Below are 15,728 nucleotides of genomic sequence, written 5' to 3'. Positions count from 1 at the left end.
TAGGATATAATTGAATGTGAGTTTCTCTGATTTTTCCCAGGTTCTTAAAACCCCAAAAATCCTGGGGAAAAAACCTTTTACCCTACAATCTAAATAAACCATTGAATCAAATGTTAATAGTAAGTGAATTGCACGCTACTTTTTCCTTTTGCATGCGATGAATTTGCCTTAATTACTTTAATTTATACGCTGTTTGCTTTCATATAATTTCCTAATTACATACATGGTATTGCAAACGAGTCAGAGAACACATTTTCATAAACCGATTCATATTGATTATACATACCTACTACCTACATATAAAAATTTATCAATTTCTTTACCTCATAGATACAAACAGCCAAATATTTCATCGACTCATATTTGAGTCAATTATAGACTTTTTATTCAAATTTGAAAGATGAGGGTAGATACCCAAGATTTTGAGCCTTAGTTTAAAAGCTTTATTTTATTTAAGAGATTTTTTTTGGTTCTGATATGACCAGTTACTAATAAAATCCATTAATTTATCATTCTTTAACTGTGAATATCAATTTGGGATACTTTAAATATAATCTACGTCACATTCAAAGGGTTAATAAGAATATTTTGTTAATAGAAATTGATCATAATTCATTAAAGAATACTACTTTAATTACCAAGAAATTTTTTGACAAAAAAAAAAAAAAATGTTCCAAAGCCATTAATTTTAACACTTTAGAGTTAGGTATTACAAACGCAACATCATTACAATAAAAAAAAAAGAAGTTTCCATGGTCACAAACCACATTGCTCAATAAATGTTTACTGGTTGTCACAAAAAAATGAGTTTCCTCAAAATAGAGCATGGATTACATTTGTGTATTCTTCAACATATTATCCTCAATTTTTACAACAAATTATAATTTATTTTTTACCCTTGGGGTGTGTTAAAAATTCCATTCAAATTAGGCAAAATTGATCATCAAATTTAAAAATAGGAAATTTTGGATTTTATTTGAAAGGCGCTATATCGGCCCATATAACTATCTTAAATCAAATAAAGGATCTAAACTATAGTCTTAATTTTTTTCTATCTACATTCATTTCACAAATTTAAATACAAAGATAATAATGTACTGAAATATACATATCTTTAAAATATTGGACTGTATGTATATATTAATTAAAAAATAATTTGGGAACATATTTGTCCAAGATTATTTTTATGTTGATTCACCACAAATTAAGTTCAATGGAGCTAGAATTTTTTCCTTTAGGGGTTATAACATTTATAATGTCCGAAAAAAAATCACACTTTTTGACCCACACTCAACTTGTCTGTGTTTGTCCAACTTTGTTGTAGTATTTTTATAATTAATAACCCACCAATTTAATCAAATGGATTTTCCTCTAGCACCCTTGGCGTCCAATGATTGAATAGTGTTCTTGTATAGATAGGTTTCATTCCTTCTGAGCTTTTTTTTGTGACCTTCTTTCTTCTTTAAATGGGGATAAAATTACACTTTATAATTTTTTAAACGTCCTAATATATTTTAATAATGTATGGAAATATTATTTGGTTGTGAGAGGTAACCATTGCTTATAACGTAAAAAATAACCTGTGGGGATGTCATGGGAATTCCACTTATAAAAGTATATTATATGTATTTCAGGGATGTCCATAGGGGGAGGGGAAAACCTAATTATCATACCCAAGAAGGGGCTGTACCCCTTTCCTCAAATCGAGAATTTTAAAAAATATCCTTAATTTATAACAAAAAAATTAGCCCCTCCCCCAATCAATTTAAGGATTTATTTTCTAAACAGTAAGTAACTGGACGTCATAAATAATTTTTTTAAATTTCTTGATTTTGGGGAAAGGGGTACAATCCCTCCCCCCACCATGGACGTCCCTGATATAATACAATTTTATAAGTAGGATTCCTTGATGCATGAAATCTATGAAAACCTTGTAAGCGTTCCGCTATTTTGGCGTCAAGGCTCTGTTTTTGGAGGTAAAATATGAATATGATTAAATCAGGGTGATTATTAAATAATCGGATATGTGTAGCAACCTGATTCCGACATCAGCCAATTAGAGGAAAAATAAATTGGGGCATAAAATTAAAATAATCCTCCTTCAATCTTGCAAGAAATAGTAATTAATTTACGTCAAATTAGGATATCCTGATATTCCATTTATGTAAAAGGTTGCACGTAATATCAGTGATGATGATAATCAGATAACTCCTTCTAATGAGACTCTTGAAAATCCAGCCATCTTCAAATTTAGTCCAACTACTTATATGGACGTTGAACAGTCTTTTAGTATGTTATAAAACAGCCAATAATGAACGAGGGAAAAAATTAAAGGAACAAAATCTTTCTGAAATCTTAATTTGTCGATAAAATTTAGCAAATTTATGAATAAGTTATCATAAATAAAAAACAAGACTAATTACTTTAAATCCTTCTTATAAAACTGAATTTTTCTTTCAAAACAAATTGCTCAATTTTGATGTATGAGTGCTATTTTGCTATATTTTAGCGCTATTTAAGTCTACTTATTATGTTAAAAATGCATAAGGTTGAGTGAGTTAAATTAGAACATAAATAAACTTCCGATGCTAAGAATCATCAGGATAATACGGTTTTTATTTTTGTTTCAATCATTTTAATGATGCTATGTGTTGGTTGGTTCGTTAGTAGTCTGAAGTTTGTTGTCAGCTCTAATCATTGAGTTTTCCAGTGAGTGTGCAATGAACTTATGTGTGAAAAGAAATTTCCTCAACTCCAGGTAATAATTCTGATAATTTCAATTAGCACCTATAATAAAATATTGCCCAAAATTCCAAGACATATATACATAGTCCTTTTTGACTAAAGAGAGTAATAGTATTGGTGTATAAATAATTAATTCCTGAGTCCTCAATGGTCAGTAATGATACTTTATATTTAAAAAATACAATTTTATACTATAAAAAAAAGAGTAGCGAAGGATCACTTCAACTGTTTATTCACAAACTTTATTTGATGGATACGTCAACTCTGCATTTATTCTGTAATTATTATTTTGATTTGTCGATATAATTTAGCAAATTTATGAATAAGTTATGATAAATATAAAACAACACTAATTACTTTAAATTATTCTTATAAAACTGAATTCTCTATGATTATATTTACGCTCTAATTGGTCTTGAATATCATATGTACATATATTTTTCCTCTTTAAGTCATACTATACCTACAAATGTTGATTGATTGAATAATAAAATCTTTTCACTGACGTCATAGTTGAAGGAGAGCTGTTTTTGCTCCCTTTAATGGTTTTTATTAATAAAAAGACTTAACATTTTCATAATACTACATGATAATAAGTAGGAGTAATTGTAGTTATATGGATCCCTGGATTATATGAGACACTCAAATACACACTGGTATCTATACTATTCACTATTTTGTGCTACCTTGACCTCTCAACATGTAACGGCCTCTTATTATGACCATGTTTGATTAAAATCGATCGGTAACTTTTAGCTTAGTCCTCATGATTAACAAATAAACAAACCCGAAAAACATAAACTCCGTTCAACTTTGTTGGGAGAGGTAAATATATATTTGAAATGGTTCTGTAATGTGAGACACACAAATTGGGATAATATTAGCTGTGGCATTGTTGATGTTTCTAATATTGTCTCGAGGCCTCTAAATACTTTATTTGTGGAAGAAGTTTCCAAAAATGATGCAACTTTGAATTTTTTGAGTATATTTGTCAAACTTGTGATTGATTAAGGACGAGAAAAATAGGACAATTAGAAGGAAATATCTTATTCTTTCTATTGTAATAGTTCATTTGTATCTATACTACTATGAAAATAATATTAAAAAACGATGCAATTGCATATTTACCTCAGTCAACGAAGTTGAAGGGAGGTTATGTTTTTGACTCTGCTTATTAGTTTTTTTGTTAGTCACCAGGATTCCTGCAAAAGTTACAGATTGATTTCGATCAAATTTGTACGAATATTACATATGTAGTTTGAATATTTATTAGGGACTAATTAATATAATAATAAAACTAGGAAGTAGAGGGATATATATATTTGATAGAGAATAAAGGATTAAGTTCTTTTATTTTGTTGTTCCCTTCTTGACATTCCCTAGTTCCCTATTTTCCTTTATGTTTTTGGAAAATTCTTATTAAACTTGGTTCTATTGGTCCACAAAATGGCCGACATCAATAATGATGACGTCACGGGAGAATGCTTTATTAAAATATCCTTATGAATATGTATTTTCCAACTCAAGAAAAGGCACCGAAAAATATTTCCTATTCTTGATATGAATATTATTTAATATTGGAATGCATAGAATTTACCATCTAATTAATTTTGACAGAAGCTAGTCTCTTTATATGTTATACAGCAAGACCTTGATACACGAGTATATTTCGTTCCTGGAGCGAGCTCGTTAGTTACAAGGCTTGTAAGTTAAAGCAATTTATCCCATAAGATTTAACTTAGAGGCTTTAGGTTCCTGTGGTTAACTCTAGAAATTCGTATGACTGCAAATTTTTGCTCAGAATCCATAAACTCATATCTCAAGTTATTTCTGGATATTATACATATATTCAATGGTGAAAAAAATAACAATAAGGGATTGCTGTTTTGTAGTTGGAACTAGTGTTGTGTGGATCCTTATTTAGGCGGAATACTCTGCAGTCCCGTTCAGTTCAGTCTCGTTCCAGTCCAGTTTAGTCCCGCATATCAATCCTAAAACTAATAAAGTTCGGTCCTTTATTACGTCACCTAACTCCAAAAAATTAAACTTTTTCTGGGTGTCTATAGATTATAGAATTTTTTTCTCCAATAAATGCCATATTAGAGATTTCATTTTTGAAAAAATAAAAAATGAAATCCAAAAAATTTAATATTTGGAACTTAATTTTTCCAAACAAAATAACAAAACATTTCATTTTAATTTTTCAATTTAAAAAAGTAAAATCCTAAGACCAAGCCCCCCTCAATATAATCCTGCAGACGCTCCTCGTAACAACGTGTTGCCATTTTGAAACACAGCTGACCTAAAAACAATTCAACTATAGAATAAGTCTAGACCGAATTTTAAATGAGACAGATTCTGAACGAACTTCTTTAGAAGACCAAATTTGTTGGATCCACTCAAAGTTAATAGAAATACAAGTTTATACAATAACGCGTGTACGACTGATGTTTGACTTTTAATTTTGACGGAGGGGTGTCCCGGGGGGGGAGGCTGTAACCTCCCCTCCCAAATATTTTTTTTCTCTAAAAAAAGGTCAATTTTTCTTTATATAAAAAAGGGTCAATTTTTCTTAATATAAAAAAAGGTCATTGAAGGTTGTAAGGACTATTTTCGTAAAGAAAAGGTTAATTGAGGATTTTTTTCCGCTTAAGGATTTCTTTATAACATCCTGCAGATGCCTTTTTGACGTCATAGTGTATGAGTGGTTGTGTGTTTTGTCAAAATCCGTTTTTTTCTTGGCCAGCAGTCGGTACGATACATTAAATTGAAAATTATAGCAATAATGACGTCATAGACTATGAGTGGTTGCGTGTTTTGTCAAAATCTGTCTGTCTTGCCGCCCAACAGTCGGTATAATATATTAAATTGAAAATTCTTGCAAGCCGGATAACATGATGGTCTAACCTTGTATTTACATTAACCATATACTGGATTATGATTTTGGGACGGAAACCCAACATAGTAATACTACCTACTAAGAGACGCTTTCCTTAAATTATTCAAAGTTAATTCTACCGTGTTTGTGATTATAATCATTATTATTATGGGTAAACCTAATACCCACCTACTCTATATATATGTATATACAACCAACCCTTTTGCATTCAATTACGAAAATTGATTAAAGTGAAAGAGGAAGGAATAATAATAATAAAAAAGAATAAAAAGGTCTTGTGATTTCATTTGAATGTGATGCATTTTCTCCCTCTTCCCCCCTTACAACCCCCCCCCCTTACACTAATAAATATAATATCAATATACCTATATATATATATATATGTTCAAATATGTAATGCTGAAATAAAAACTTAGTCTTGGAGATGCATGGAAATGTATTCCTCCCTACAAAGAGAGGCAGAAATATTATAAATGTGTTTAATGCCATATGCTCTCTAATAACAATTAGGGGTATAGTCAGACATGCTAATCGCTAGCATTTTGCACGTGCTAAATAGAAAGAAAGCGAACACCATCAATGTAAGCCTGACAATTTGATGAATGTTTTGGAGGAGAGGGGCTTAGCTGTCATGACGTTCTATTAGATCACTTACATACAGCTGACAAGAATAATTTTTTGCTTAATTGAAAGCTACATTTAATAACATTCAACTATTCATAATGAAATCTGCCTCTCTTCATAACTTTGGCCTCACGGCACCAGAAGCTTTGGTAGGCCCGGAAAACCTCGCGTGGGCCCAGCTTTGCCATTTTAGGGGTCTTCTTCAGAGAATCCACAGCCAATGATACTTGACCCATTCATACTCATGCTTGACCCTTTTGCAGAGATAGAAATTGAATGGGTTCAGGTCCAGGCTGTTAGCAGAACAAAAAATGGGGTCGTTTGAAAAAAATCAATCTCAAGAATCCTCTAGTATCCTTCATCGAGTTGATCTTTGGGAGCTTGGCAATAGGGGGGGAGGATGATAAAAGTCCAGTTTTTTTATATGTTAAGTGGTGTAAATTTAACATTATACTGTTAATTAACATTAATATTCGTTTTGTACGTTAGATGTTTTGTTCGCTCAGCGTTTTGTCTTTCGACGTTTTCTTCTAGGCCTCTTAGTTTATAGCTTAACATAAGATCATTCGAATTCAAGAGATTAGGGAAGTAATGCTGCTTTGATACCTACAAAGAAAATTATTTCTTTCTTGAATCACACGAATTAAAATATACTTTTTTTTAGCCTGTTGCTCTATCAGAATGATGCTTTCTTTCTTGTATGTTATCTCTTTTTCGAAAGGATCCTTTGTCTATATATTTTCCTCCGTTCCTTTTGTTTCATCTTTTATATACATAATTGGAAGAGAGGCAAATTAGTGGTTTATTCTCTTCTCATTTTTTTTTTGTCATTTTTTTTGTTATAGGGTATAATTCTTTTAAAACCACTTATGTCCATGCTAAGCTCACCTCTTCCAAGAAAAAAAAATAATAACTAACAATATAATCGCTCTTCTCATTTATCTATACATAATCAACTCCTTAGGGATCAATTATTATTGTATGTGTACGTCTTGCTGTATTGTTGTACTATTGTTAATCTGTGTATTGTTTATGTTATAATTTGAATCTACTCAATACAATTATAGGCATTAGAGAGTACATCCATTGTAAATCCTAAGCGTTTTTTTAGCGTGCGAGTTTTTTGTTGTGGGCAAGCTGAGTAGTGTTTTTTTTTTTTAATTTTCCTATTTTCTTGAGGAGGAAACATCCATTTATAATGTGCATATGCTCCAATAAAAATCGAGAGTAAGTTGGATTTGTTTGAGGAGTTATCTTCAACAGAGTCATTCAGGTAAATCCGGACCACTTTTAACTGCATCCGGATCACTAAGGGAAGCAAGTAGACGTTTGAAATTTTATTTACAAGTTCTAATAAATCAAAAGAAAAATTCATATAATGCATCCACCATCTTCGCAAATCATTGGGTCGATATAAGGGCTTAAGGATTTTGGAGGCATCCACCACATCCGTAGGGGAGACTTTGTCCCAGTACTTGATGATGGAGGCCTTCAATGAGTCGATACTGTTGTGTGAGTTGGCAAAACCATTCTTATCTAACTCCACCTAAAAGAAGTATTCCATGGTACTCATAGCGAAGGAGTTAGAAGGTCTAGTCTGGGTGACCCAAAATGGCACCGTCATTTCTTTCAACGAGTTTTGGATCTTGTGGGCCTTGTGAGAAGGGGCTGAGTATGGTTCAAACAAGAATTTGACACCATTGGCCTCAACTTTCTGTGTCCCGCGCAAGCCAATTCGATGATGGCGTTCCTCCAGGTCTCCTCCGTTGTAAATACTTGTTTTGAATTAAAACCTGTGCAACTAACTTAAAGCTAAAACTTAACCTCTCAATTTAAAATTAAAATAACCGAGTTGAAACCTTTTCTGATTGTTAAGAATGTAGTTGAAGATGGTCCGGATTTACTAGACTTCCTTGTATATTCATAAAGCAAAGTGTATCTGTTAGTCGACGCCTAATTACTCTATCTATTACTATCTAGTATCACGTAATATTACATAATCTATCCTTAAATATATTTCTTTAATGAATCTAATTGTGTTTAAAAATGTGAATCATGTTTATGGTCCTGATACTTTAATAGCCAACTATACGGTATTTTGGTTTTGTTGATTCTGTTCCGGTCATTTTGATGTCAAGGATACACCACGCTTTTGAAGGACAACTGTGCACAATGGGTATAAATTAATAGAAACTGTAGAGTTTAACCGTAATTTAAGCACTGTTGATTGCCAAGGAGCAAAAAATTAATTGAAAAAAGAAAAATACTAATAAGGACGGAGTACCAAAAAATTATATGTTAAAAAAATAATCTATAAGTCGTTATGTTAGTTGTATAAAGCCGTGTTGAACCATGAACCATGCTAACCATGATAATTTGAAGAATGTTTGGGAGGAGAGCAGCTAAGCTGTTATGACGTTTTATTAGATGAGCTGCTAGTAGCTATTAGAGGAAGGAAATTAACACAAATCCCACTCTATATATATTAAATGAATATGTACGGAGTTGGGCAGCCAAAAATGGGCTCTTGAGCCTCCTGGCCTTGATGACATTTGCCAGAATGTAGTCTGGGGACCTTTTGTATAATAATAACCCTAAATTGCCCTTCACAGTCCTCCTGATGGTACTAGCTGCCACGGAGAAGTTGTTGGCGAGACGATTCATCGATTTGGTGATGTTCTCCTTGATCTTCTTCTTCAAGCTGGACAAGAAACTCCAGATCCCTTTTTAAAATTGTGCCTTCCACTTCCTAATTTTTTGTAGAGGTCTTTGCCATCATTCGACATCTTGACCACCTCAAAAACCAGGCTCCTTGAGACCTTTTGAGTGTCTATAATCCTCGCTACGTCATCTTCAGCATCTAGAAGATCTGAGAAACGCTGTCTTGTAGCTTTTTGCTCATTCATAATGACGAAATGTTTATTATAGTTTGTTGATGCACAAACCTTTCAAATATTAAATTTTTTTCTCTGCTGCATATTACAAGTAAAGAACAAAAATTCCTTAATTTGAGATGGCAGCTACAGCCCTTCCAGTCCACCCCCTGCGGACAACCTGATTAATATGCATGGGAGTTTTGTCGTTGTTAGTAACTTGAACAATAAAGCACTTGCTTAAGGTAATATTTTTAGCGGCTCTTATGTTTTTTTGCTTAAAAAAATATATATTAATTATCAATAATAGTATTTACTATTTAGCTACTAAACACATTATTGTACTTGATTCAATATAAAAGATAATTAAGCAAGAAAATTATAGTGCTTTTAATGAATATTATAGAAAATCTCCTTCAAGTCTCCCTACTTGAAAAGTAGGGAAAATATATTTTGCTATGTAATTTTATTCTCAAAATCAGGAAATAAGAAATACTTGTTCTTTTTTAGTGCAAAATTATTTAAGTCTTTTTATAGTACCAAATTATTGTATATAGGTAAGTAGCCTATCATTATAAAATTAAGCTAGAGTGATTTTTCTCAAAGGTGAATTTGATTTATTTTTACATCAAATAAAGATTCGAAGCTTTAGCTACAATTTTTTGGGTATCCATACTCATCTCAGTAATTTGAATAATAAGCCTCTAATAGACTGAAATAACTTAATATTACTTGTAATTGCATGGATCCAGGAAGAGTACTGGTAATTGTCTTATTGCTTATAGTAGGACGGATCACCTTCACATACTGCAAAGTCTGTACAAAAGTGAGGTAAAAATTATGACTGATAAATAAATTTAACGTTCTTTTCATTGAACGTACGTTCCGCTGAACACCAGGAAATTTTGTGTTCCTTTCACTAAACGGAAATTTGTAGGGTTGTAAATCCTAAGCATTTTTCAGCGTGGGAGTCTTGTTGTTGTTGTTGTTGGCGAGTTGAACAGTAACCTACTCGTTTAAGGTAATTTTCTACTTCAATAAAATCGTGCCACTGTTTTTATTTGAGGGAAAAGTAATTTTGAATTTCTTTTTACATCTATTTCTTTTATTAGTATATCTTGCTCATTATTGGTCACATAGGATCATACGATAAGGTATTGTAAAGGCGTGTACTACAAATGTTATTCTTACAGTATTTCGCTTGGTCAGTTGAGTAGTGAATTATCGTGCGTCGAGGATGGAGGTCTTAAAGGAAGAAACTGAAGTAAATTGTGACTCACAAGGAAAAATGAATCACTTACGTCAATTTCAAGCAACAGAGATCGTGGCGGAAGCTAAAGTAGTGGTCCATACGGTGGCTTAACCTGAAAAGATTGCCAGGAATATGTTGCTGTGTGTTTTGTGGGATTGGCAGAGAATAATCTACCTTGAGCAGTTTCCGATGGCCAAACGCTCAATGATGCACCAGAGTGTCGGGGAGTTTGAATGAGAATTTATTATCCATCCAGTCAGGACCTGGCACCAAGTGACTACCCCCTGTACTTGTCTATGGACAACGCACTCCGGGGTACAAATTTGGCCTCAATAAATGCCCTTGAAAATTGTCTGAGCGGTTTTTTTGGTCAATAGGGAGAAAGTTTTCTACGAGAAGGATATTATGAAGTTGGATTCTCCTTGACAACAAGTTATCAAATAGAACAGGGCATATTTAGCTCAAAACATATGAGTGTTACCACTTCTTATAAAGCATTTAATTAAAGCGAAAAATACGAAATTACTTTTTCCCCAACCTATTATATTGGAAATCAAATAATAAATTAGGATTTTCTCCTTTTCTAGATTGTTTTTATGTAGATGCACCACATATTATAATTATTTTGGCTATTGAGAGTTAGTTAATTAGTGAGAAGTAGTGATTTTTGCAAATGAAGAGTCACTGCAATTCTCTTGTATAAGAAGGAACTAACATATTTCTAAATTAATGTTGTTAGTTATGGTTATATACATGGGGAATGTCGTCGTTTTTTTCATTGTAGATATTGTCGATGCAGTAATATTCTATTAAGTAATACTACGACCATGTACAAGAGTTCGTGAGTAGAATGAAAATTAATTAATGAGATTTGTCTTCTAAATAAAAGAATTCTGTGCATGCCCGTGAGTGACTACAGGGTTTGTTTGCTATACTGAGTGTTCCATTAAAATCTGATCACTTTGAATTTTAAACTTTAAAATTCATTAATTAACAATAAATTGCAACAAACTTAGTACTGTAAATATGTGTGTCCAAGCTCTCTTGATCATTATCTAACCGCCCTTAGCGGCGATGGTGGTTTCCAGGTGGAAGCGGAAGGCCTGTCACTCGTATGTAGTCCTGTGTTATGACATCCCAGTGCTGGATGATGGTGGCTTTGAGGACCTCGTGTTTGAATGACGGACACTGCATGCCTTCCTCGACATGTACCCGAAAGGTGAAGTCGAGAGTGTTGGCATCAGGGCTGTAGAAGGCCAAAATAGTAAAAAAAAAAACGGAGGAGATGAGTTTTTTCATTGATGTTGTCAAAAGTGCTCTTCCCCCCCCCCACACACACACAAGGAGACCTCATACGGTAAGAGTGTGGCCTTATAAACAGAGCCCTTCTTTTTCTCCAACGTTTCGCACTTGCTGACGGTGTAAACGGTGATCCTGGAGATACCCACTGTCAAGATGTGCGTGAATGGAAATTCGTCCATCACGTTCAAGTGATATTTTCTGGACTTGTACGTAAGCTAAAGAGCTCAGATTAATTAAGTTTTGTAACTACTTGCTTATGCTTTAATTAATTAAAATATGAACTAATTTCAATCACTCAACCTTAGTAAATTATTGAATTAGTGAGTGTTTAGATTTCAATGGCCCACCCGGTACTTAGGGTTCTAAATCGTTGTGAAGTTTCTAAGGGGGAAAAAGAGGATGATGAAAAGGCGGGAGCAATACCTATGGTACGCCTGAATTAAAAAACTTGTTCATATCAGCTCTCCTTTCTGTTTTTGAGAGGATAATATGTATTACTGCTATAGAGAGGAGATCCCTCTATAATTCAAATTGTATTATTCTAAGAAAAATATTGTCACTATATTTCAATTCATATATATATTTTTTTTTTGATTTTTTAAACTTCATATATCTTATTTGGCTTAATAAACCATTGATTGAAAAATTCCAAGGAACAACAGTGCTAAGAACCGATCCGAAGGACGGATAGGACTGGTCCCAAGACTAGACTGGACCGAATAAATAAGTACCGACACAATACTAGTTTGAGTACTAAAAATAGGTCGTGGATGAGTCGTCCCCCAGCACAACAATGCCCCGAAACATACGACCATAGCAACAAATGAGTATCTCAAGAATAAGTACATTAAGGTCATGGAGTTGCACAGCCAGTATTTGGACATCGAACCATTAGAAATTCTTCATTAGTGGGCAAGCATACAAAATCAGGAAGGGATCAAATACCTACTATTTTTCTTGCTACCTTCTCGCAAATAATAATATATAATGTAGATAAAACATTGAAGTTTGTATTATGGATGTTGGAGGGAATTTTTTAGGTGGGTTGTAATACATTAGCCCTGCTGTTATTAGGGGTACTCCTATAATTTATAATTGACTGTAAAATGAAAATCAGATTTTTTTTTTTTTTATCACCACTCCCCATCATTTTATCTGAGAGCTTTTTTTCTTTTCTTCCTCCTTCCTTTTCCTTCCTTTTCCTCTCTTTTCCTCCCTCATTTCATTTCACCCAATTCCATTGTGTATTTAATAGAATGTGTTTCTATTCCGAGCTAGAAATGTAGTCGAATAATAATAAAAATAATAATCCTAATAATAAAAAATGAAGGAAATAGTTTGTTGTTGTTGATTCCTTAGGGTTAACATAAGGCGGGATGAAGGATGAGAGGGGCGATGGTTCATATACCTGTATGTATTTCTTAGTGTTGAGACTCGATATTTCGATCCAAACTGGGATTTCAGACTTGCTAACACAAGAATATACAGAGTAGGGGTACAATGCTTGCAATAGAATGACTTATATAGGATGGGCGTGCAAAAACTCCACCTAAAATCAAATTGAGTAATGTGTCTCAATCTGTTTCAAAGTTTTGGACGATAGTGCATTTTTTACGTTTTCTGTTACCTTGACCGCTCGAAATTTAATGGCCTCTTACTGTTACCATATATGGTACAATCTAAGTAACAAGTTTGATCAAAATCGATCCCTAACTTTTGTTATAATCCTGACGACTAACAAACAAACTAGGGGAAAACCTAACCTTCGTCAACTTCGTTGGCGAAGGTAATTGCGAAGAATTTGATTTTTATAGAATGAAGGAAGGACAACTCAAAAGCAAATTTATAAATTATGTAAACGCAATATTTGGTATTCAATATGCCCTCCTTCACAATCAAAAACAGTCTCGATACACCGGCTAACAAACTGACAGCTATAGTCGATAAATGCCGTGTCCATGGCGTACTACGATGTCATGATGGCAGCTCGGAGCGAATCCATACTTGGACGAGAGGTGTGGAAGACATACTTCTCGAAGATATCCCAGACTGCTAAGCCAAGGGTTTGTGATCAGGTGTTCAGGAGGGCCAAGTGGAAATGCCAATGGTCTCACACTTATTGGCTTCTCGCTACTGACACCAGCGATCGCACACGCGTTGTTGTTGTTTTTTTTTTGCTCTGACGTGGAGACACGGTATAAAACACTTGTTTCAGCTGTTGTTTAGTTGTGTAATGAAACCTCGTAATACAAATTACTCCAAGTTTTTGGTCTCCACTCTGTATAATGCATTTTGTTGTCAACTGTCGTTGTTTCTGCTTTTTTACTCCTAATCAGTGTTCTGGAAGTTGATTGGTTGAATAGCTACTTTTAAAATGGGATGTATATTGCTCAGGTATAGACTTAGTATTTTTTGGGTGATATGAGTAAAAAAAAAAGCGGTAAAATTGTCAGAAAATGAGCTTCCAAAATATGTATTTAAAGGATAACACAGTTTAATAAAGTTAATTTAAAGTTATTAGTACTATTTTTATATTGATCATAATCTATTGAGAAAGTTTGCCTTCAATCAGCATTGGAAGTTTAAAAAATACTAAAAACCTGCTTAACGTCCACTTTAGTTGTTGGAGCAAATTAGAAGTTGGCAAAATCTTCAAGTGTCTTGTCACCACCACTATGAATATACGTTCAATCTTTCGCACAAAGGAAGGGTCACAGGATGTCTCAAGTCGGCGTCAAAAGTATTTCTCCTTTGTTGCAAGATTCAAGGAGATTATTCAACAGTCAATTTTGGGCCAAGTTTCCCCTTTCTCCAATTGAATTTTATCATACTCTGGCTCCCTCATATATCCAATCATGTATCATAACCTTGATAGCATCATATGAAGATAGTTTTACCTCCAAAAAGGGAGCGTAATGAAGGAAAGTTTAGTATTTGTATCTTTACTCGGAAGTTATTATCAAAGATTCATCAAAATCTGTTTTTTAATCAAACTAGAATCCAAACTTTCTCTATCTATTTCATACCAGTTTAGAAAAATGAATAATTTTCATGGCTAAAAACTGCAAAATGTCCGGAAGGTCAAAGTGAGTAATTGAGAGATCACTCACAAATCCTAAGTCTCCTAATGTATAATGGCTCTCTTTAACTAGAATTTGGACATGATGAGGTCCAACCAAAAGATAGGAAGGATTCACATTTTCTCGAATCAAGGTTGGTTCAGATCTTAAGGCGTAAATATTTGAGTAAATTTTGGTTACTTCAACTTTTGTATTCATATCCGAATCCCAAAATTAGGCAGATACTTTTCTCAAATTTTATGAGCATTTTACCAAAAGTTAAGAGCTTAATAAAATAGGACCTGGGAATCGGTTACATTTTTATTGATTTCAAAAGAATGTAAAACCCAACATTTATTATTTTTAGAATTATTCTTCCAAAAATATTGGATATGTCGATAGTTATACTTTATCTTCCAACCTCTTATCCGAAAAGGAACAAAAAAAAAGACCCAAAATCTCTTGGTCGTTGGCTAATTATTTACAGGGATTGTTCAATGATTATTTCAAATTGTTTGCAGCTAACAATAGCTCATTCGAATCAAAGCAATCAATATTAGGAACAATATTATATTAATCTATTCATTCATCTATAAAAATTATCTGAAATAAGGGAAATTTTGATCAAGCAGAAAAAAAGATTCCGAAATCAGCCATACTGAAAAGAATCACGCAGAAATGAATATCCGCCGTATAAAAATAACCTCATTAAAAGATAAATATTCATATTATATTAAGTATTGAGGAGTCAGCTAAAGTGCTTAAATACCATCCTCTGGATTACTCTCCACTTTTTATGAGCACACTCACACGCAACTACTCAATACCTATATCAATTCATATATGTTTTCTCTTTAAGAATAAAAGAATAATAATAAGCGTTTGAGAAAAAAGAATCATATTATGTGATGAGCCAGTAAGTACTTTAGTCTCTAGAGCGCTCACTGGCAGTGCCTTGCCTACACATACTCGTT

General features: G+C 33.1%; 1 protein-coding gene across 1 annotated transcript in view; it reads left to right on the top strand.

Moving 5' to 3' along the window:
• Positions 1-2,643: 2,643 nt before the first annotated feature.
• Positions 2,644-15,728, top strand: part of LOC121132563 (uncharacterized) — a 45,693-nt gene continuing 32,608 nt past the window's right edge. The window contains exon 1 of the mRNA XM_040727996.2: positions 2,644-2,758. The gene's annotated coding sequence lies outside the window, so the exon portion shown is untranslated. The remainder of the gene's footprint in view (positions 2,759-15,728) is intronic.

This window comes from Lepeophtheirus salmonis, chromosome 2 (assembly GCF_016086655.4).
Source record: "Lepeophtheirus salmonis chromosome 2, UVic_Lsal_1.4, whole genome shotgun sequence".
Lineage (NCBI taxonomy): Eukaryota > Metazoa > Arthropoda > Copepoda > Siphonostomatoida > Caligidae > Lepeophtheirus > Lepeophtheirus salmonis.
Note: the sequence above shows the minus strand (reverse complement) of the source record. Positions and strands in the feature narration are given on the sequence as shown.